This window comes from Kryptolebias marmoratus, linkage group LG11 (genome assembly GCF_001649575.2).
Source record: "Kryptolebias marmoratus isolate JLee-2015 linkage group LG11, ASM164957v2, whole genome shotgun sequence".
Taxonomy (NCBI): Eukaryota; Metazoa; Chordata; class Actinopteri; order Cyprinodontiformes; family Rivulidae; genus Kryptolebias; species Kryptolebias marmoratus.
Window position 1 is genome coordinate 18,643,620 of NC_051440.1, and position 23,657 is coordinate 18,667,276.

At 37.6% G+C, this 23,657-nt stretch overlaps 1 protein-coding gene across 3 annotated transcripts in view; it reads right to left on the minus strand.

The window, feature by feature from the left end:
- The window catches only part of LOC108239959 (zinc finger protein 469), a 189,709-nt gene that overhangs the window by 100,902 nt on the left and 65,150 nt on the right, over positions 1-23,657 (minus strand). For all 3 annotated transcript variants that reach the window (XM_037978066.1, XM_017423023.3, XM_037978065.1), the window contains one exon: positions 20,191-20,258. The gene's annotated coding sequence lies outside the window, so the exon portion shown is untranslated. The remainder of the gene's footprint in view (positions 1-20,190; positions 20,259-23,657) is intronic.

Sequence of the window (23,657 nt, forward strand, 5' to 3'; positions counted from 1 at the left end):
TGGCTTAATAACTGCTTTTTAAAAGGAAACAAAAGAGTGAAATCATCATTACTGAATAAGATAATGATACTAGACTGTCTAGTCAGGATATTGTGATAGCTTCCAGAAGATTTAATATAAACACTGGCATTCCGACCTTGCAAATTTGTCAAAAATAATTTGCCACAATTTTCCAAAACAGACTGATAAAAAAGAACCTTTGTGGAGAAAGTGTCTAAGGCTGCATTGTTAAATACCCACTTTTAAAGCCCTCCCAGCTGCGCTCTGTCCGACTGCCAAGCATGTCCATTAAGAGAACGCCTCAAGGGTTCCAACTTGTTTTGTTTTATGTGAATTTAATACCCAATGTTCAGATTATATGGTCCAAAATTTCAACTTCACCGCAAACTTAGCATCAAAAACTTGTGCAGCTGGAAACTTTGCTATGACCCATACAAAGAGGGGGACAGATGAAAGTGGTGGTTTGTCTCTACCAACGATAACAAGTTTTCCCACCATTCTCATTGTTATTTCACACAAGGCTTTAGACAGACGTGTGGTTAGGTGTCAGCGACAGGCTTCGGTCAGAGCTCACAATATAATTTTTTGTCCAAAAGCAATAAAACAACCAATATTAAATTGAGCGTTCGCTTCAAGAACTTATAAACTAGCTACTGTTCTTATTATGAATTAATAACAGGTTTTCAATGCAAGAACTCAAAATGTGACCTTTGTGTGGCAGACTCTAAATAATTGTTCCTAAACTATTGCAGAGCCTTTAATCTTTATTTTTACACTTAAACCAATTCCTAAACCAAACCACAGATAAATCTTTTTGACCTGTCAAAGTATCCACAGTGCCCTTCTCTTTTAATGTTACCTACAGTGTACTGCTTCAACAGACTCTGACTGACACATCCATCCATTTTCTTTCCCGCTTCTCCTTTCCGGGAGCTGGTGCCTATCTCCAGTAGTCACTGTGCGAGAGGCAGGGGACACCCTGGACAGGTCGCAAGTCCATCACAGGGACACATGGAGACAAACAAGACAGACAACTATTGTCACTCTCACCTACGGACAATTTAGAGTTACCGATTAACTTAACATGCCTGGTTTTTGTTCTGCCTCTCTCCTGTGGGAGGAAACTGGAGTAAACCCACAGGGAGAACATGCAAACTCCACCCAGGAAGGCCCCAGACTGGGAAACAATCAAGAGTCCTCCTCACTGGGAGGCGACAGCTCTGACCATGTTGCTGCCGTGTCGCCTTGACACATACAAAATAGTGGAAACTGAAAACACAATGAAGTCTCGGCATCTTCTGAGTCGCATAATATCACCTTGGTAAAAAGACAACAAATAAATAAATTATTATTACGCTTATTAGTTGGGTTATTAGCTATTAGTAGATTGTCACAAAAACACAATAAGTTCCAGTTTCTCAAGTCAAATTTAAAATATTAAACATAACAGTCTGAAACATGCAACAGAAGTTTTGCACCAACTTTTTTGACACACAAAGAGTTAATAGTTAAAAATGTGACATGCAAATGATAAACAGGACGATGCATCTCTCCTTTTAAAGATGTCAATTTACAGTTAATTTTCTGTAAACAGTTTTTTAGACACTTTTTTTTTTTTGCACTGCACGTTCCTCATGTTTTAAGTAGGCTTTGCACAAAATGCTGTCATTGTCAGGTACAACAGCTGGACAGAAAATGACTAAAAAAGCAGTCACAGCCCAAAGAAGAACTCTGAAAGACCTTCAAAAAGCCTGGAGAACTATTGACGAAAAACCACTTTAAACGATTACAAGAAAATCCGACTTGCGGTTTAAACTTTTGCACACAAATGCATGTTTGGGATAAAGTCTACTTATGTCTGCTATATATAAGACCTCAAATCACATTCTTCCTTTGGCATTAAAACAGTCTGAACAAAAGAATCCTCAACACAGATGTGTCTCTGTGACATGCTCTCTTTATAGTGCACATCATAGCAGATCTGTCCAGCAGAGAGCAGACTCACAGCAAGGCACATCACGGGCAGCATCACAGACCATCCACAAGCCACTTCAACTCCGTCTGAGTGTTTGTGTGAACATGTTTTCCTAGAAAATTTGTGGTAAGTGGTGGCACCCAGGCTTTCCATCTGATAAATTAGTAGGAGTCCTAATAACTGCAGATGGAACAGTGTATATGCGTGTGTATGAAGCCCATGGGTCCTCTATATTATCTCTGGTGATCTTAAAGGCTGATTCAGTCTCATTCCTAGTCCCACTGTTACCTGCTATTAAAATCTATTCATCATGCCTTTCTTTTTGGCTGTCATACCCTGCATGCTCGTGGGATAATGAGGTAGTATATTTGCTAGTTTGTGAACACACACACCCATATATACCCACACACCCCTCACGCAAACACAGTCAATAGTAAACGTATTATAAAACTCACTTTTCAAACTAAATATAAAGAAGACAAAAATTAAGCATTGTTTTTAGAGCATAAATCAGAAATGGATTTATATAAAAAAGTTTATGAACTAACCTCTTTAAGTTTCTCTCACACGCTCCCCCCTGCCTTGCTCATTAGGACATAAATCACTAGGTTCTCTGGCAGCAGATCAGCTCTCGCTGGCTGAGTGATGTGATCCTGGCCGCGCGTGGCTATCAACTTTATCTGCTGCTAATAAATCTTAAAATAACTTAAAGGATCTCAAAGTCAGACTCAAAAGTGTGCTTAAATCTTTGTCTCAGAGTACAGCCTGATCGTTAATCTGCTGTACCAAATTCTGGCTGCTTCTGATCTTCAGAATGTGATTTTTTTTTAGGATGATAAAAGCTGGCTGGTAAGCTTGCAGTGCTCAGAATTGGTCACACGGGGCTTCAAGGGTTTTGATTCTACATAAATCTGTCACAGTTTACTGTAACATAACTTCAGTCAGAGTTCTGTAAACCACATACAAACAGTGAGCAATCTGTGGTTTGTTTAAAAACACAAAGGGTGGATGCTGCTTCATATTCAAACTCCATGCCACTGTTAGATTGAAAGGTATCTTTCGTCATAAATATAGTTTTAAAATCAAGCACTTAAATTATTCCTTTGCTCCGTGTCTCTAGAAAGCATGTAAAAGACACAAAAATAAGAAAAACATTAACGGGCAGAACAAAAGCTATTTTTTCTGCTTAAAATCACTTGGAGAGCATAAGATGGAGGCACAGTTTGTGGAAGTTTGTAGAGAAGATTCGGCTATAAAAAGTGACAATCATTCTGATGCATCCTCGTTTTTCAGGTGAAAAAGGGGCAGTGACATACAGCATACAGTACAGTGCACCTGTTAAAGTGTGGATCTGTGACACAGTTTAATTCCTCCATGTGTAAACCACCACCACCCTTTCAAATATGAATAAATAAAATCATATGAACCACTGAACTGGGCCAGCAATGTAAAGAGATTACTGAGCTTCAACTTGTGCAAAAGAATATCTGCAAGTTCTGTGTCTCCTCTTAGGATGATGTCTACAGCCTGTCCTCAGGATTCTGATACTGTCAACTCATCCATCCATCCATCCATCCATCCATCCATCCATCCATCCATCCATCCATCCATCCATCCATCCATCCATCCATCCATCTTTGTCTGCTTATTCGAGACTAAGTCTACCTTGGGGTCACTTCCCTCTAGTATGACCATATGACCTGAATATCTTCAAAAGAAGGTAGCCAGGAGGCATTGATGCTCAAACCATCTCAGCTGATTCTTCTTGATGAGCAGAAGCAGGGGCTCTACTCTGACCATCTCCCAGAATAAGGAGCTCCTCTTCCTAAGGCTGAGCCCAGCCTTACAGTGGAGAAAGCTCGTTTCATCCACTGGTATCTGGCACCTCATTCTTTCTGTTCTGATCAAAATCTTGTGATGATGGTTGTAGAGCAAAGACAGACTAATAGATTGAAAGTTTGTCTTTTTGGCTCAGCTCCTTTTTTTATACAGACTGGATCAGGGCAGCCAAAGCCCTGATCCATCTGTTCATCTGATGTTACAGTGAATGACAGCTCCTTTGTATTCTAAATATGTGACAACCTTTTCTGTGGTCTTTCTAAAACTTATCCATCTCATCATGTAAAGAAGTGATGGCACATGTGATTCCCATGGCAGTGCTTTTGTTGTCTTTGATCTGTTGTAAATCTCCACACATGTATCTGGCTTTAGCCATAGTCTACTGTCCACTTTAGCTTTAGCCTCTATCACTGTTTCACATCTGTGATTGTTTTCCACAGCCTATACTTGACTTCTTTGTACTTCGATTTGTTGCCTGATTCGAATGAACAAGCGTGAGCGCGCAACATGCATCATACTTCAATGTTCAGCTGCTTTTTGGTTTGAAATAAAAGTGGACCTGTTTGGTGGATGTAGCCAGTCAAATGCTTAGCATGTGCTTCCAGGTTTATGGTGAAATCTTTCTGAGTGGCTGCATCTTTAAACACACGCTGTATAGTGTGCAAAACAGTCCTGTGTTACATTCTTTGTTTGTACAAGACCAAAGCTTTCATATGTTTAGCTTACAAATATATAAAGGCCGAATAAGGCCTGATCAAGACCGTTTTCTGACACAGAGTAGCTTTACTGCATAAATCCAACCAACAAGAGGAAGCATTTTCATAATTTGGTGCAATTATAATGCATGAAGGACCGGTAGTAATATCTTATACTGGAGTCTTGTGATTGAAAACAAAATGCAGCCAAAATGTCAAAGTATTTTAAAAAGATTAACAAAATATTTTAAAAATGTTACAAATATCATGTGGTATTAATCTAAATATTCATCTTTACAAAATGTAAAAGGGCTGGGTGCATGAAATGTAGAAAAACAGACTTTTTCTATTTGACCATATTTGAGGTAATTTCCTTTATTTGAAAAGGAATATTTTAAATAAATATATTTGAATGAAACATCTGGATTTCAGTTGCTCTAACTAAATAGTCATTAGATCAAACTATTGAACATTTTAGAGCAACATGATTTGGATAAATTATATTTATCCAGAGGAGCAGAGAAACACCCACACACAGACGACAGGATGTCCTGGACTCTGCTTTTGCAATTTTTTCCCTAATCACAAAAAGCTGACGGAATGAAGACTTACTTTCACCACAACCACTAAATGTATTCATACATACTGTTGCAGTTACACCAGAACAATGCCAACATAATCCAAGCACAACATCTGTTCCAGTCAGAAAGCCGGTCACAGCCAGAAACATGTTTAAAAACTAAATAGCATAAAAGCAATGAAGTAAAAGAAATAGAGGAAACGAAGGCAGTGAAAAATGAAAAACAAGTTCCATTGATATCCTGTGTTTTCTGTGGCTCAATGTGCCATTTTCCAAGTGGTTTGGCTCCCACACGGTCCGGAGCTGTGAGTTCTGGATATTTTCTCCTACAGCAGATGATAAAACAGCATTGACACTGTAAGGTACTAATTGCCAAAAAATGAGGTGAAATTAATGAAAAGAGAATGAACAAATAACACGAGAATTTACGAGAATCCACATTACTATTTACACAGTAGAGCTCATAGGTGTCAGAATGTGTATTATTACTGAAACGGCACCATACATCGCTTTCTGCTACAGATGACTTGGGTGGCTGCTCATCATTGATCATACAGCAGCTCTGAATATATTTGTATATTTATAAGTAAATGTGTTGTGGTAAATAAGTCTAGTTCAAATTAAGCTTGAACTATTTACTGTGTTGAATAAAATAGATCAATGTTCTTTCATTTATTCATGACATGAATTTATTTTCACACAGAAGTTGCCAGCAAATAATGTGTGTCGTATTTTAGAATAAATAAGTGCATTGAGTGTATTTAGGATATTAATATAAATACATATAATATAATAATGTTTAAAATGAAGGTGCACAATGGTAAAGAAGTGTTATCTATGCCCCTAAACCTAACTGCAGAACTGAAAGAATTGTATCAGAAATATTGGCTGCATATGAATAAATTGGGGAAAAAAGAAAAATATTAATATTAGTTGTACTTTAATGTTTCTTTTCCAGCTGAAAAATGTTTTTGGCATGGTGTGTTTGCAAACTTTTATAGGTAAACGGTTTCCTTCTTCAAAGAACTTTTAGGGGAGATAGTTCAATGTTGAAATAGTTCAGCCATGAGCAAAACATCCAGAAAACTCTGAGGGATCAGTGACTGTAGAGACAGGGGAAACTATAGAATTACATCGTACAGAACCCCTTTCACACTTTGCAGGAAAGGTTAAAGGTAATTACCACAGGGTAAACAAACAATATCTTTAGGAAGGCATGTAAACTAGGCTGTTAATGTCAGATAAATATTTCTCTGGTGTCACAACCTCCCAAAGTCTCCCCCTTTGCCTCCCTAAGAAATCTAATCTGTAACATGTGGTAACATGACTGGTAAGGACGGCAGAAAGAAGACACACAAATGCTGACATCTGCAAAGTCAGATAAATATTTTATTTAAAAATTGTGCTGTTGTCTCTTTGAATCCAATTATGACTGGAAACACTTTTTTTTTCCTGAACACTGAACATCCACTCAACATATTTCACAGTTGCAGTGTTTTCTACAGAAGGAAAATGTGAACATGACTTCAGAAGACATACAACAAAGAAAGTAAAGAGAAAAATAAGTGCATCTGAACAGAGTTGGCACATTTTGATGTGTTAGTATGAATGTCAAAGCGGTGTGTTTTTATGATGATAAATTAGACAAGCAGTTATAATTTCGGTCTGCTTCGAGCACTCATAGCCCTTTTCCTGCTACTGGGTTTCAGTTTTGTATCCAACTTTTTACAGACCTGCAGCCTTCCTAATGACTCCAAGTTTGTAAAGCATGTTCATACAGATTGTATGTAAATGGACCAGCAGCCACAGAGTGCACCTCAGGACATATGGCTACTGTTAAAGCCTTGGCTGCGAACATCAGGAAGGGTGCTTGGTTTGGAAATAGTCAAAAGACTTAAAGAAACAATTACGTACTGCTTCAGATGATCATCGAGATGCATTGCCAAACTCCTGCTTACATAAATTAGAAAGCTTCTTGGCAATCAGGTGTTTTTGCAGAAGTCATGTTAACGTATAACCAAGACAATAAAGTTGACAAAAGAAAGGAAGACAAATGGCGATGAGAGTCAGGACTTGACATGAATAAACTAACTGTGTCTTCTTCCACCTCAGTGATTTGTTAAGATAGTCACAAATTTTCCGTCCCTGGGGTGTCGCATTGAGCAACACATAAAGCAAAAGACCTTTTTTTCCACTTCAAAAGAAGCGCTCAGGTGAACTGTGATGAAGCTATGGCTCTAGGTAACTTGGGAATGATATGTGTGTTTTTCAGGGTTACCGTGAGTCCACACTTGAGGAATTATAGCAGCTATGAGCAGAACATGACATAGCAAGTCATGGCAGGAAAAAAGAAAGAAAATTCAACTGGGCTAAATGGGTGGAAGTCGAAGGAAAACATGAACATAGTAAGAAGAAGTACAAGCAAACTGTAAAATGAGATGAAAACGGGAGCCTCTGCATGAGACTAAACACAGACTGAGTAAAGAGGCCTACTCTGCTCTCCTTACTACAACTGATGACTGTTGTGCTGCTGAAGATATTTATCACCTACTGCTGGCAGCTTACGTAGCCAGGTCATGACCTATTCCTTCAAAGGCCCTTCTTTATGTAGCACTCATTATTAGTTTTTGGTTTTCACCAGAGGGCCCATTCTCATTGGTCCTATAGTCTCCGCTGACCACCATCCATCTGCACACCCTCCCACAGGCAAGCCTTTCAGCACACTCATAAAGGTTCAGGATCTGCTGAACTATTTACAGTAAAATGTGACATTTTCAAACTCTATACATCTATATAAATCTTTTCAAATGTTCATCCCCCTTACGTTTCTTTAAAATGTTATCAGTCATCTCTTAGTGAAAGTTGACAAATGATGGATTCAAGAGGCAAGGCAATTATTAAAAGCGTAACTTTTCAAATGTTGTCCTTGTGTGTTTGCCTAAACTTACAATAAGAAATTAATAATAAGCATACATAAGCTGAAAGTAACACATATGTAATGTTATCAGAAGAACTACAAGCCTAAAGGCGTTAAAAACACTAAAACCTTTTCTAAAGGTGCATAGGTCAAATTCATTTTGAAGCACCAATCTTTTTTTTAAAGAGGACACTGACCTACAGTAACTCTGCAGCCTGGTGAAAATATATGACAGGTTTCCAAACTGCAGAGAAACTATTAGGAGGAAAAACTAAAATGAAAATGCTGCTTTGGAAAATTTGTTCCTGTAACCTGAGCGCTTTGGAGGGATAGTCATCTGGATGGTCCGTTTACCTTTTTCCTCTTTGGTTTTTTGTGCGTGCCCGAGCAAATGTGTGCACGAGTGTTGTTTCTGAGTGTGACCCAATGCTTTCCATATGTGCATGAGAAAGTCAACCAAGTTGTTTTGTTTTGATGGGACCAGATAGATCACCCATATGCTCGGCACAGAGCAGAATTGCTGCTTGGTGCCGACGCCATCCTTCGCCACAAACCCCAACATCAACAAAGCAGGGCAGCAACCACCAGAGGCTGTTTTTGACATTGGATTTTATTTACACATATATGTTTTTCATCAAATACGTATTATTTACAGAATGCATGCTGCTTCTGTAATAGTTTAACTAATAAACACTGAAGGCTGGAAAAACTCCAATTAATGTCCCTTTTCTCAGTCTTATTGAGTCTCTATGAACTATGTTTGGTTTCTTCGCTGATTGTCTTTCAAAATATGACAAATCCCTTTAAAAGGGACTGAACATTCCAAGTTCATTGCCTATAAACAATCAAGATTTAGCTCCTCTATTTTTTATCTGTAAATTCACGGGGCCGTGGCATAAAACTAAACATATTACAAAAACCTTTTACAGGAGATGAGTCAGATTTACCCTTTTACATAAATTACTGAGCATGTTTAGAACATTTAAAAGGCATGCTGAGAAATGTTGGACATCTATTATTTTGCTCATGTGTACGTATACACATTTACTTTGTCTTTAAGGTTCCAGTCAGTTTAGCCCCATTTCATCAACATTTATAGATACCAGCATCCAGAAAACAATTTAAAAGGTTATGTGATTATTTCTACAAACATCAAATCAAAGTCTATAGCTATGGGCAATTGTGGTTTATAAGCCACAGATGGTTTGAAATGACAGAAAAAATGTGCCCAGAAACAAAATGTTGCATTCTGCAGGTTTCAAAACATAAATATTATATTTGTGATAAATATAAAAACAAACTCAAAGACAACGATTTACAGGTCACACTCTGGCAAAACATAGATATAAATGCATGTTCATTTGTTTAATTTTTCAAGCTTTTAAGATTCTGTTTTCACGGTAACTGAAATAAGGTGCTTATTAATGGTTATTAATGGTTGATTATATATAATATTTATTTGTTCCAATATTCGCCTTTCACCTGAAAAGTTACTTTTGAAATGCTTAAATGTGTCTGGAAAAAGTTGTCCTTTAGCTTTTTTATTTAAAAAAGCGGCCACAGTTAGAGAGTAAATGGAACATCTGCCTGCAGGGACAGATCATTACACTTTTTAGTGACTGATTCGTCAGCTGGTTCAGACTAAACAAAAAACAGCCATCTTGTACATTTTGTGGTTTTGAAATTAGGTTTTCCATTTTGTTGTACTTATATTAATAGGATTTTAAACTGTTGAAAGTCAACATCTCCAGTTCTTAATACACAACCTGTGCAAACAAAAATTCTTGCTCTTTTCTCTCTCACACACCTCATTTTAATGCTCCCCATGCGGAAACAGTAGTGGGGTCTCAGCTGTGGATAAGGGATTCTGGTCTGTGTGATGTGGAAGCTAAACGTCTACTGTTTCAGAAAAATAAACTCAGCGGGATTGTCCCTGAGTAACGCACACTTGCCAGCAGACAGACTCATAATATTTCCCCCCAATCTGATGAAAGCAGGGGGAGTTTTCCTTAGTGATAACAGGAATGTTTTCACACCCTTTGGACACGTACAATGTAACCACAGCGGCCATTTCATACAAAGAACCTGCACATAGCCTAAATAAAACAGAATCAAGACAATGACTGACACTCTGCTGATTTGGCTGCAAGTTTCTCTTTAACTTTTAGATATCCTATATCCTATAGATGTCCTATAATTCTCTTTAACTTTGTTTTGGATCAGCACATAATCTCCTACGTCTATCCTTCAAATCAGTCCTCACACTTGACGCTCTTTGTAAACCAGCTGGACCTCTGAATAAACACTTAAACACACATATGCAGAACGTATTGTAATGCCCTTATGAACTCTTGGGCTTGTGAAGAGCAGTGGGGATGAAACAGCAACAGCCATTGATAATCCTGGGAGTGACACAGACCGGACTCTTTCAGCTTCCTCCCTCTGGCCAGTGCTTTGATATCGCACAAAAAACCCACACACATGCATGTGTTACACAGGGGCCATTCAAGACCACAGATGACTTCTATGCAAGCTGTGCTGGCTACCATCCATCAAAATGCAAATGTGTGCTTATAGACACACACTATATTCTCACAATATGGATACTTAAGCCCACAGATGCTGTTTGAGAATGAGCCAGTTGTGACAGTGAGTTTCCGATCAAACAGAGCACTGTGCTCACCTCAGGGGTTCAGGAAGATCTAAATTTGCAATGAAGACCCCCAGGGTTCAGCTGGCTTCCTCTGCGTTCCATAACCCCCTGTCCCAGCAAGTTTAAAGCAGGTGGGAGGGAGGTGTTAGCACACCTGACAGAATTCATTATGCTTCTCCTGGCAGGGCAAGAGAACTATTATCCTATTATAAGACAACTGAAAGAGCATTTACATGTGCATGCACCCTCAAAGTTCAGGATTCAAATAGATGCACACAATTAACACATTCCCCGACTGACAAAGACGTCACAGATCATTAAAGTAAAACACCTTTTATCAATATTAGAAACTAGGAGAAAAGGTGTCCAGTCAAGTTAGTCTTTTGAACAATTTGTCAGAGTGTCTGCAGGTTGCATAGTTGAAGTGAATCTGTTTGGGATAATTCCCCATGTGGGGAAAAAGTTTTGAAACCTAAAAGTCAGAATAATGCTTGGATTAAGTCTCTGCATTCCACAGAAGGCAAGATGATCAGAACATCACACTGATATGCTATTATAAAAACATCACTGGTTTGGAAACAATATTTGTGCAAAGGCATTTGTAGGGGACAATGTTACAGGCCATGGAAGATATAGTTTTATTTCTTGAATTTAGGACTTCAAAATTCACTGCTACTATCTTATATAGGAAAGAAAACACTTTAATTTTGTTTAATGAGGACTTTGAAATCAGCAGACAAACACACCTTTCTGCATGCACAGTAAACAACAGACAAAGACCCTTGTCAAGATTCAAACTGGAAACCTTCTTGTTGAGAGTTCATAACACTGTTGACCTGTTCAACCTAAATGGAAATTAATTTTAAAGACAGACAAAGCTGAGGATTGCTACTAAGAAGGTATAATTTTATATGAAAAGTGTTTTGTTGTCAAATTGCAATCATTTGTTAGAGTATATTCTGTATTCTAAGCTTTGCAGGATTATCATTAAATGTGCAGACAGATTTGATAGAAGGCTGATCTTTTAAAGTGTCTTTCATGTAGATAATTTATAACCTCAGTCCCTTAATGACAACAATGGGCTCGCTTACAACAGATCATCCACTATCTGAGCACTTCCAATGATGCCAGCTAAATGCACTGACACGGCTGAGTGCAGACCTCACTGTGGAATAAAATGCATGGTCTGAGCTGAAGGAGAAGAGCTTGCCACATTTCATTAACCCAACACTGAGCTGAGCAGGTCTGATGAAGTCATACAATCTGAGCACCATTTTGCTTTAATTTGAAAGACTTTCACTACAGTACACAAGTCATCAATCATGCCGCGGCTCAGGCTGGCTGGAGACAAAATGCGGAAACAGCCACACACACTAACATCCTGAACCACATGCATGCACTCAAAGACACAATTGCACAATTAGGCATAACAGGGGCACTGTACGTTCAGCCATTCGTGTCCTGCCCACAAGGTTTCTCTCAATGCACATGTGTGCACATCTGCAAGGTACATTCCACAATCAGGGAAAACCAAATGCCTTCAAACAAAAGCAGCAATAAAGCTTCTTCGTTCAACTTTTGTCACAAGAGAGCTAAAAATAGAGAGTTTATTGAGAAAGAACAAAAGAACCAGTGATGCCTGACAGTGTCTCATCACTTTGTACTAGAGCGTGAAATAGAAGAAGTTGGATTGCAAAGACAAAGCTTTACACAAATATCAAAAAATGAAAGGAGAAGAAAAACATATATTGAGTTTAACTGAACTGAAAGACTCTTTATTGATCCATGAAAAGACATTATATTATTGTGATATAAATTATTCAGGAAAAATACCAAAAGATAAAGTCAGCTCACAAACTTCTCAAAAGTTTCAGTGTGGCAGAAAGAAATGCATTTGAGGCCCACAGATTTTTGTTTTGTATGCATTCGAGTGTTGTGTCTGAAGCTGGTTGAGAACCATGGCCTCACATTTAGGGGAGCTGACTCATCTTGGCAGTTTCACACTCAGCTGTGAACTGCTCCGGTGCTGAAGCCATGGCTTGAAGATGTCAACAGAACTACATCATCCACAAAAAAGCAGAGATGAGACCCTGAGGTACCAGATATTGAGCTTCCATAAAAAACACGTGGACTGAAGAGTCAAACTCCCATGACCCCCTTAGCAACCCCACAAGGGTAAAGATCTGGTCCACTGTCGCTCTCAGAGGCCAGGCATCGGGAGCGAGCAAGATGAGAAAAGTGTATTTGAGAGGTTCAGTGTTTGAACTAGAGTGCTCTGCCAGAAGCCTGGCAAAACAATTAAGCTGATTACACTAGGACATCAATCTTTAACACAGATTAACTCAGAAGTGGACAACATGGACAAAAACTTAAACCAGGCAGTTCATTCTTAGTGATGTACAGAAATACTTAATTTGTTGTTAGCCTATGCTAAAATTCCTCCTTATTTACTTTGCCTGCTGCCTCTGCACACATAATCTGAAACCCTGATAAAAGGGAGTCTGATATAAGTTTCTGCAGCTATTTCTGAAACAAACACACAATACTGCAGTCACAAAATTCTTGTTGTGTCCTCCTCTGAGCTCCGAGCTCGTCAGCTTTGTTTACAAGTATTTGCCACATTCCCCATACTGACTGAGAAGAAAATGGTTTAAATTTCCTGCTCGTTGCCATTTGTTTTTCTCCTGCCCTACATCTGTGACATCTTCTCATCAACTTGTCTGAATTTGGGATTTTATTCCAGACAGCGCTTGAGTTTTGAAAAGCTCGGTTAGCTGGTTTCAATTGTAAACAACTTCCTTGTTTACATGGTTACACATAATAACAGATGTTCAAAATCGGCAGAAGAACCAGCAGTAGAAACATCTTGTTGGAACTTTGGTTTAGTGCCCAAATCAAGTCATCAGTCTAAAAACTAGGACAGTTTATGTTTGCTGCTTTTGACACAGGGTTTTTGGTCTTTTGCTTCTATGATGTTACAATTAGAGTCTATTTCCAGCTTTAGCTTCTATTTGTTTATGTTTAGTTCACTCTTATGTTTAATATTCTGATAAACTGGATTTCCTTCTTTATTTTGTGATGCCTGTTCCCTTACAGTTCAGTCTCTTTGTTACCAGTCAACACACCTTTTTGTTTTACTTTCCTTAGTATATTCATTTTCTGTTTCCTTTGTTTCTTTTTACCTTAAGACAAAGAACGCAAAATACTACGTTTTATAGAATTGTATGTTGAAAGATTTTTGGGTCTTGAACTGTTGGCTAAAGCTAAATAGAATCAGAAATATCACATAATTAGTTTTAGTTCTCTGTTATAGCTTTTTTTAAATGGAGAAAAATATAAATTACTACAGATTTAGAAATATTGGTGCGTGGAAGAGACCTCTTTCTCTAAATGAAGGAAATACAGAGACGTTTAAAATGGAACCCAGCTGAGCCTGTAAAGAATATGGAAAAAAATGAGATAACTGCAGGCTTTACCAATATTACGATACAGCAGAAAGCTGAAGCCTGTTGGGCCCTTTAAAGCCACCACATCACTCACTTTAAGCAATCTGTCCATCTCAAGGAAATACCTCCTTACAGCAATCCATTTCAATTCATCCACTGGAAATGTCTGTTTAATGAAGTGGCCATTCAGCTGCCAGCTCTGCACAGTCTTCATCATAATTTCCTTCTGCAGAAGCCCCAAAGGAACTAATGCTCTTCATTTTTAACTTCAAGTATAAACCCAGAACAAAGATAGATCCGATATGTTACTCAGTTCTTTGGTGAAAGGGAACAAATGCAGCAGCTGAAGAATCAACCATCCTCTATCATTTCGTAGACTCTCCACTTTAATGCCCTCTTTAATGCTACAATCTCTCAGCATGAGCTACAAAATGTCCCAGAAGCATCAGGAGAAGCTTTGCATTAAAGTATAACCAGAAAAATTCATATTGTAGGACAATACTTTACTCTTTTGCAGTTTTATCAATGTGTTGGCTAGGTTTTTGGCAAATCGTCCGACTAAAGTTGAAATTCTGTTCTTCAAACAAGCAATGTGTGTTGCATTAACTTCTGGCAAACATTTCTGTATATATTACAGTTCCTGATCTCCCCACTATTGTGTTTAGTATAATTGAACTGTGTCTAAAGTGAGGTGTAGGTGCGGTTTGGGTGAAAGCGGGCTGCTTTGGTGTGAAGTTCTTAAGCCAAAATCCACGATTTCGTTCTTCAGCCGTGGCCCATAAATGTTTGCCCAGTTTTTGTTTCCCAGAAGAAAAGCAGTCCTAACTTGATTCTAATCGTCTTTGGCATATATGTACTTTGTTAGAATGAATATTTAACTACATTGCAACAAAGAGAAGCAAAGGAGCAGTTCTTCTATAATCTTGTGGATTTGAGAGAACAGCAGTTCATTTTTCACAGTATTTAGAAGCACTTGGAAGAGGAGCCGGCCTAAGCGCTTTTATGGGAGTAATTGGGTGCTAATAATGCCCCTTGATTGCTGCTGCAGTAAACTTTACCATAAATGTCACATAGCAGATGATATATAACTGTACACACGTACCACATCACCAGGTGGCAGGCCACTCTGTTCCTAGGAGACCCTAAAAGGTCTGATTTTATGTTTCACAGTGAGCATATGCATTTTCATTTCATCCATGACAGGCGGGCGATCGTGTAACTGCATGTGTCTGTTAGTAAAATCTCTCATGAACCACGTAGTAAATTTTAATGAGACTCTCACAAATTAAGAACTGGATGAACATCTACAAGTAATTAGCTTTTTGGAATTAATCTGATTTAAGATGGCCGCCACAGCTAATTCACCTTAGCAAACACAAAAATGGCTTTAATTTTATACAGACACTGAGCTAAATATTGGCATGGTAGTAGTTGAGTGTCATTCCTAACACAGTCTGAGTGCTAACAGACCTACAACATCTTTGTTTAAAACTCTGGCATGTAAGGCAGCGGGTGATATGCATGGCTTCGAGGAATACTAGTTTCATTTTAGTTGTGTTGAATTATACAGAATGTTGAGGCGGTTTCACCATTTAGGAAATGTGTGTTCTGAGGGAAATAAGTAACAGTAAAAATATGAAAACAAATACAGGCGTTGTACCCTTAAAGTAGAAGGTTGCTGCCATGTTTTGACATTTTCGTGGATGTCATGTATTGAGGCAATGATGAGAGTGTCTCAATGTTGTTACAGGGTTTATGTATAAAAGCAATGGTTTCTATGACACTGAAAAAGCCAAACAGTTGTACATAAGTGTGCCAGAAAGAAACAAAGGAGGTGATAAAAGGTTGATTCAGTATTAGTTTACTGCCCACTTTAAAAATTAGTTCCATCATGAAGCTGGATTCACCTACTAAGATTTTACAGTTTCTAATTTCAGGATAGTATTTCAGGAGACATGTATGTAATGTTGTTGCTCTTATAAAACAGAGCTGGGAAGTCTGGAAAATGAGTCAAACATACTGTTGGGAGGCCGATAGCAAGCAGCTCATATTATACAAGAAGATGAGACGATGGAGAGACGAGCTGCGGGAAATTGCAGGGGTTTGGGGTTGGAAAAATAATAACAGAGTTGGATCACTCATAAATATAACAAAAGAGCCTCTATGGGTTTATCCAAAAGGCTACTTCTGCAATCATTTGAAAATACAACTGCAGATCAATAAAAGCTATCAGACTTCTCCAAGACTCTAGCTGTGGATTGAAGCTGAAGCAGGAATGTGAGATGTGACAGTGATGCTGCGATGGCAAAAGGCCAAAGGTTGATACCAGAGTCTTTATGCTACAGGGAATCAATCCAGTCTGGCAAGCGGGCTCTAAAGTATACAGCACGGTACCTCTAACTAACCATCATCAATGTGGTAGCAATCAGATGTGGGTAAAATGATGTTGATGGAAAAAAAAAAATACCGACAGCCACTTGAATCACCCACCTCCCCACATCAGGCGCCCTGATGTTCTCATTCATACCTCTCCCTGAGTCAGAAAAGATTGAACATTTTGAGAGACGAGCAAACTAACATGGCTGTTCTGGGCAAAGTGACAGAGGCAAACATGCCAGTGGTCGAGGCAACTGGCAGGGCGCAAGACACCACAGCTTCCCTCTGTTTCCCCTCCTGTCCCCAAAACGCAGATATGAACATTTTCCTCTGCTACCACAGCACATATAAACATCATTACTCTTTGTGCTGATTAAGCCATATGAGTCCACAGTGAGAACTTTAACTATTCTTAAGGTAATTTACGTTTTAATGGGTTTACAAGGTTGCCCAAAGCCTGAGGTACAGAGGTTTTTGCGTTAAGAGTGCTGAAAATCCTCAGCCAAGCAAGAAAAGTTTGACTTATGGGCTCACTAAATCAAATCTCCACAGCATTTCGATCAAGGATGTTGTTAAAAAACAATCCCGCACCCACAAAAAGACACAGTCCCAACCCCTAACACGGTCTAAGACACATCCTTGGCAAGAGAACGCGTGTTAAATCATACCCTCCTCCCACACATGCACACAGAACTAATGTAGATCCATTAGTAATTATTTTTACAGACAAGAATCTGCATATTGTGACACTTCTAAGACTTTACTGGAACTGCATGTTTTCTGTTTTATTAACAAGAGTTTCTGTACAGTTTCCAAAAAAATTAAATAAACACCAGGAACTACAGAACCTCTGTATTTAGCCTTTTCTCCATGACTTTGTGGACAGCGGAGCTTTGTTGTTTGTCTCTCTAAAGACCCACGAGACAAGGACCCACAGATCCAGCAAGATGCTTTCAAAACCAGCATGTTATGGTTTTACCACACTGATGTCACTGTTTAATAGCATAAGTTTTGCTGGACTGCGAACTTTACTTTAGTGCGTGAATCATGTGTTACTCTGAAAACGAGGACAGTTTATGTTCCGTGCTTTTACTGTCTGCACGTCCAGTGAACCATTTGTTGAGATTAAGTTAGTCAAATTACCTTAAACTTTGGGTATTATAATCAGGGAATAAAACCCAGAAATATATGGTTGGTTTGGTGTTTCATAGTTTGCATTGAGAACTATCAACACAAACAAGACAAAAGCACAGAGCCAAACTCTATTTTGATTCGAGAAAATACAAGAAAATTTCAGCCTTAAACCTTGAACTGTAGGTAAACATAAAGTAGAACTTTATGATTTGTTTGCGGTTTGCCTGTCGGCAAAGTTTATGTTGACTGAGAAGTCTTCAATCTTTGTCTCTCTCCGTCTTTTTTGTATTCACTTTCTTCAGCTCTGACTCATTCTCCATTACGAGTCTGGCGTCAGGCAAAACATTAAGGCAAAATCTTTTAATCAAATAAACCATTTGAGGCAAGCAAACGTTGCCTCTTAGTCTCTTCGGCTCCAGTTCTGGTGGACTTTCACAGAAACACAAATGTGTCATTGTATGGATGTGAAGTGATCGTGCATATATAGCTTTATTACCTAAAACAACTCAGGTTTGGTTAATTTAAAAAAGAAAAAAAGCAGTTTTATACTTTCAGCTGTGAATGTAAATCAAACTGTTGTGTATATTATTTGAACGAAAATACATAAATTGTACATAAAGTACACAAACTTGAGCAAAAAAAAGAAAGATGTGTGATCTGAATCTTTGATTTCAAATTTAGAAAAAAAAAACATAATATTTTGACAGTATGTACTCAGTAGTATATTTTTTTGTATTCCTGACACATTTTTGGTTCCCTAAGCAAGACAACAAAATTCTAATTTAGTGATCAGTCCAGATTTGCACATTACATTTTCTGTTGGATGAACTAAATCCTGCCTACTTAACTGCAACTTAAGCTTTTTCTTCAAACTCTGCTAAATTCACCGTTTGTATTAATGTTTGTATCTGTAGTGTGATTTATTAAATAATGAATGTGACTTAATAAATTTTGTGTTTAAATAAATTGGAATCAGCAAAACAATTGATTTCGGACAAGATTTTGCCTTAAAGATGTAGCATTATCAATTATCTGTGGCCTTCCTGTGGAAGATGAGATGATAGAAAATGGACAATAAAAATGTTTTATTCCAATAATTTTTTAGGTGCTAGTATGTGTATGGTTTGTTGTGTGTACTGTCAAAATCATATCCAAAAACACACAGTTCATAGAAACAAGAACAGGTGTGTGGAGACAGATCTTTTACTACTTTCCTTCTAAAATCAGCTACAAAGCCTACACTGTAAATAATAGGTAGACCTCAGAACAGAATCCAGAAGATGAAGGCTGGTTCCAGCACAAGGTTTTAAGTCCCACCCCCTTCATGTAAACAAACACAAAATTGTCTTTGTTAAAAAAAAAAAAAAAAAATCAGACCTTTTGACAGATGCTGACTCCTGTTGATTCAAGTAGTTCTTACCTTGACTCTGTTTGTTCAAATATTCCTTTTTTAAAACAAGTTTAGTTGTAATTAGTTAGTGCATGCTTCAAAGAAAGATCATGTGACACCCTGATAGTGTGCAGGGGAGTAGGCGGGGCTTAAAGCTCCACAGCTCCTGTAAAATGGTTCCTGCTGGCGTCAAATCCCCAACAGGGTTCTATTAGCATAACATATTTGCTGCAAAACACAAAAAACTTGAAAGTCAGCCTATATAAAAGTGTTATGGTACTGTAATGCAGTTGTGTTTTGGTCCAAGTTTTAGAACCTGAGCTAAATTGTGTCAGTTTGTAAAAAAAGGAGCGTATGATTGCCTGAAGTTACCCTTCATTTAACAAGAACCTTCAACATGCCTTATTGTAACGGTTTTCATTCACTAATACTGAGTGAAAAAAAAATCTTCAAATTAATAGTAAAGATGTTATTGAAAGCTACAAAATCAACCCTCTCATGACAGAGTTCATGCAGTTTAAGTATCTACTGTAGTCCTTCATTCTGGTTCTGATACCATCTGTCCAAAGTTTAACCTTCCCTCCTGCTGTCGCCCTCTCTGACCATCTCGACCGCCACAGCTGATTCACAATGCAGCAGATCAAACGAGAAACTACCTTTACATTACCATACTTTCTAATTGCTGACATTTTTCAATCTGACAGTTCTGGAGATGAGAGGGGGGTGAAGACTGTCCTGGGTTTGCTTCCTGCTTTCAAGGCTCACTGGGCTGTCTATTATTTCCCTGATGGCCTTTTAAAAGAAGCTCATCCATCACTTCCTGACAGCATCTGTCTCTGTCTAACCTCTCTGGCCTGATATGAAATAATATTTTTAAAAAGTCAAGCCTGTCACTTTAATGGACAGCTCCTCCCACTGGGCGGCAGGAAGTCAGAGTTTGAAGTGTGTCACTCAGGCAATTCAACTGTGTGCATGTGTGTGTGTGTGTGTGAGCGTGCATGTGTGTGTGTGTGCATGCGGGGATGTGTGTGCATGTGTGTGTGTGTGTGTGTGCATGCGGGATGTGTGTGCATGTGTGTCATATAAAAAATCTAAAATTCAAATGCATGACAAAAAAAAGCAAAAAGAAAACAAAAGACTCAAAAAAGATCTGTCTATAAATGAGAATACAACATTGAGACTTACTTTTTCATCTGCGTTTGGGTTACACAGGGTTCTCTCTGTGGATTCAGTGATGAGGAGTGATGAAGGATCTGCAGAGAAGAGACCCGATAATGAGGAAATACAGCCGAGAAGTGCTCAGTGATGTGTGGTGCCTACTGTAGAGCCCACAAAGACCCCACTTTCAGTGCATCTAATACCCTGAGGGCCCATGTTGCAGCGCCTATTCTGCCTAATGGAAAAAAGATGGCTCTCTGCAGTATCCTGCATTCTCTCAAAGTCTTAAGCTAATTATCTCTGTGTAGTATTTTTCTTTGGCTCAGTAATGCACTATTATATTCAAATGATGCATGCGGGGCATATGTGCATTTGTGGTTGATTGCAAAGCTGTTTTTTTTTCTTTTCATAACTTTAAATTGCCTTGACAGTATGAGCACATTTTCACGTTCTGGCCTGTTCTTTTATACTTCACCTCACGTATGTATATTTTTTTACTTAGATTAGCCTCCGAGTTTATGTCTGTGTGAGTGTGCGTCCACACACATCGAGATGGCCTGTTTTAATACTTCTGTGCCTTCTTTTTTTTTCTAAGTTCCTGTATAAAACCAACGGGCAAGTTTTAGTTTGTGCCGAGCTGGCATCCTCCCTGGAATAATGAAAGACTATAGTTTGGTTTGGATTGATCAAGGATTATTCTGTTACACAAACAAACTACTGTTCTGCCTCGCGTGCACACGTGAAGGGAATTAGGCTTAAATGAGTAAGTCTTGGTTTTTGAATACAATGAAATATAGTGGGAATGTGACCAAAATACAAGGGGAAAGTTATTACAACAAAAGTGCATTTCTGATGACTATATAAACACTGAATTATTGGATGGGTTCAAACCTCTTCAGGGCTGCCTTTCTTTCTCCATGCTGACACAAGTAATGAGCAAATTTTGTCTATACTGCTGCCATTTTTAAGACAATTTCCAGTAAGGGTAAACATGTTACATTATTTTTTTATTTTACAAACTTTACACAAAAAGTTTTGTTAAGCATATAAATATCACTTTTATCATTTAGTTCTACAGAAACTATGAGGGCTCTTTTTGTGCAACTAAAGCACATAACACAGTTATAAGTCACCAAAGTCCAAATCAAGTCATTTTATACAGCAAATAGTTATTTTGTCAATATACACATGTAAGAACCAAAAGCCTGCAGAACAGTCTTGTGTTCAAATTGTGTGGTATTCATAGGATGCCTCGCTGTGATGCAACGCCCGTGTTTTTACAGCTTCCTGGTGCTCCCACTGAGACTGTGTGAAAACACAAATCAATCCAAGAAGGTACCACCCAGACAAAGTAAATAAGCCGAGCTGTGACCAAGCATTAATTGTGGAGGGAGCGAGAAAGCTACATGTTTGCTGGTGGTGGATACTGTAGGTTGAGTCAAAAGGATTGAGTTTATTTAAAACTACAAGAAGCACACCTACATTTTCAACTACTTGATGAAGAATATTCAGTTGATTTTAAAAAACAATGTATTCAAGAACTCTATTTTTAGGGTTATGTGAAGTTAGGATACATTTTCATGCTAACTGCCAGCATCTCTTTACATGTTCTAACAATTTTATCACTATTGTGATATTAGATATGTGCAATGTCATCCAGAGCTGACAAAAAAAGCAAAAATAGCTGCTTTAAAACCTTTATCAGGCAGAGTTAATGTTTTTATAACTATATGTTTATTTATGTTTCAATGTTTACAACTGATAAAAGTAAAACCAAAAGTTTTTGGTTTTATTTTTATTTTTTTGCATGTTTTAAATGTGCTTTCTTGTTATTTTTGCAGTACCAGAAGTGAAGGGACGTACTGGCTTCGCATGCATTTCTGCTTCATTCGGAGATAAATCTGACCTCTGCAAGATAAGCAACACTGATAACACAAAACAATAAAGCAAATTATGTTCTGATATGTAGATCACAGTACAGTCTGAAGCAGATTAGATCATTATTAACAAACTTCAGGATAAGAAACATTATTGCAAGGTTTTTTTACAAGCAAAAACATAAAAGTCAATGACAAATACAGCAGCAGCCATTTTTATTTATTTTACAATAAAATAGACTAAAATATATTAAGTGTCCATATGAAAGTTTCCACGCAATGTTTGATATATTTGTCTTATAAATGTAACAAATAAAAATGCATTTATTTTAAGTAAAAAAAAAAAAAAAAGGAAAAAAGATTAAACAATAACTCAAACTGAAGATCAATAACTTTACCAGAAATTCTAATTTATCTAATTAAAAACATATCTTTTGCAGGGGCATATTAAGATATTTTATTAAAAGCGCAATTTTTGTATTTGAGCTCATGCTTTGTGGCAGTACGCTCTCTCCAATATCTGTTCTTCTCCTTGTTGCTCAGATTTTATTCACGTTTAAAACTTCAGTTTTTGGGTTCCCATTGCTTCAGGGAATTAAAATCTTCAACTGAAAAAATACCCAATTTAATACAGCCTCCGTTTGATTGTAATCACTTTAATCTAGATGATTAGTTTTACTGGTTGATGTGAAAGATGCTGAAACAGCTGGCAGCTGGTGTCTATTGTCATGTTTTAATTTAATTACCAACTGGTTTTCAAGTAACTTAAAGAGCTTTTGTCAACCTGCAAAGTTAGAGAAAAAAAAAAGTTTTTTTATGAAAATCAGGAAAGATATTTTTTACATCTTTCTGAACATCTGAACACACCAATGAGAAAGTACAGCAAAATGAGTCAGAGGAAAAGACTGAGGTCCAGTAAGATGCAGAGAGTATGACCTTATAATAACTGTCAATGACTATAATGAGCTGCTAATGTTAGAAAAACACATATTTCAAGTGGGACTGTGTGCCATCTGCAATACACACAAGGACAAATGGTAAAAGTATCATTTTCTAAGCGATAATGGTTGGTTTTATGTGCTTAAGATTGAGGAGTAGATAAGAATGTTTTCATTTTAAATAAATTCACTTGGATGAAAAGACACTGCAGCACTTTAGAACTGCATTAAAACACTGTATATTATTTTTGACCTTCTGTAAGTAATTTGAAAAATGTTCCCATTTACACCCTATAATTCTATAAAACATTAACACACACAGAAACCTGTGAAAATACAAAAATAAGCCTCTAATCGTTGAAAGGTACTAACCTTCACCTTTCAACGATCGCTAAGTAAATTTACTGTAAATGTCAATGCCACATTAAAAACAAACTTGTCAAAGCTTGGTTCTGCAAAATGCATGTAGAAATCCAAGCAAACAGTTTATTACACAAAGTAAATTATATTTTAGAGCAGAAGATTTAGGCAGCATTAATACTTAGTTCAAACTACAAAAAATACTTTTCACTGTGTAAATTATTAAAATTAAGATGATCAACAGGGGGGGGTTGGAGTAATTGCAACAATATTCTGGTGTTAATAATACAGTTATAATAGAGAAAAAGCAACAGTTAAA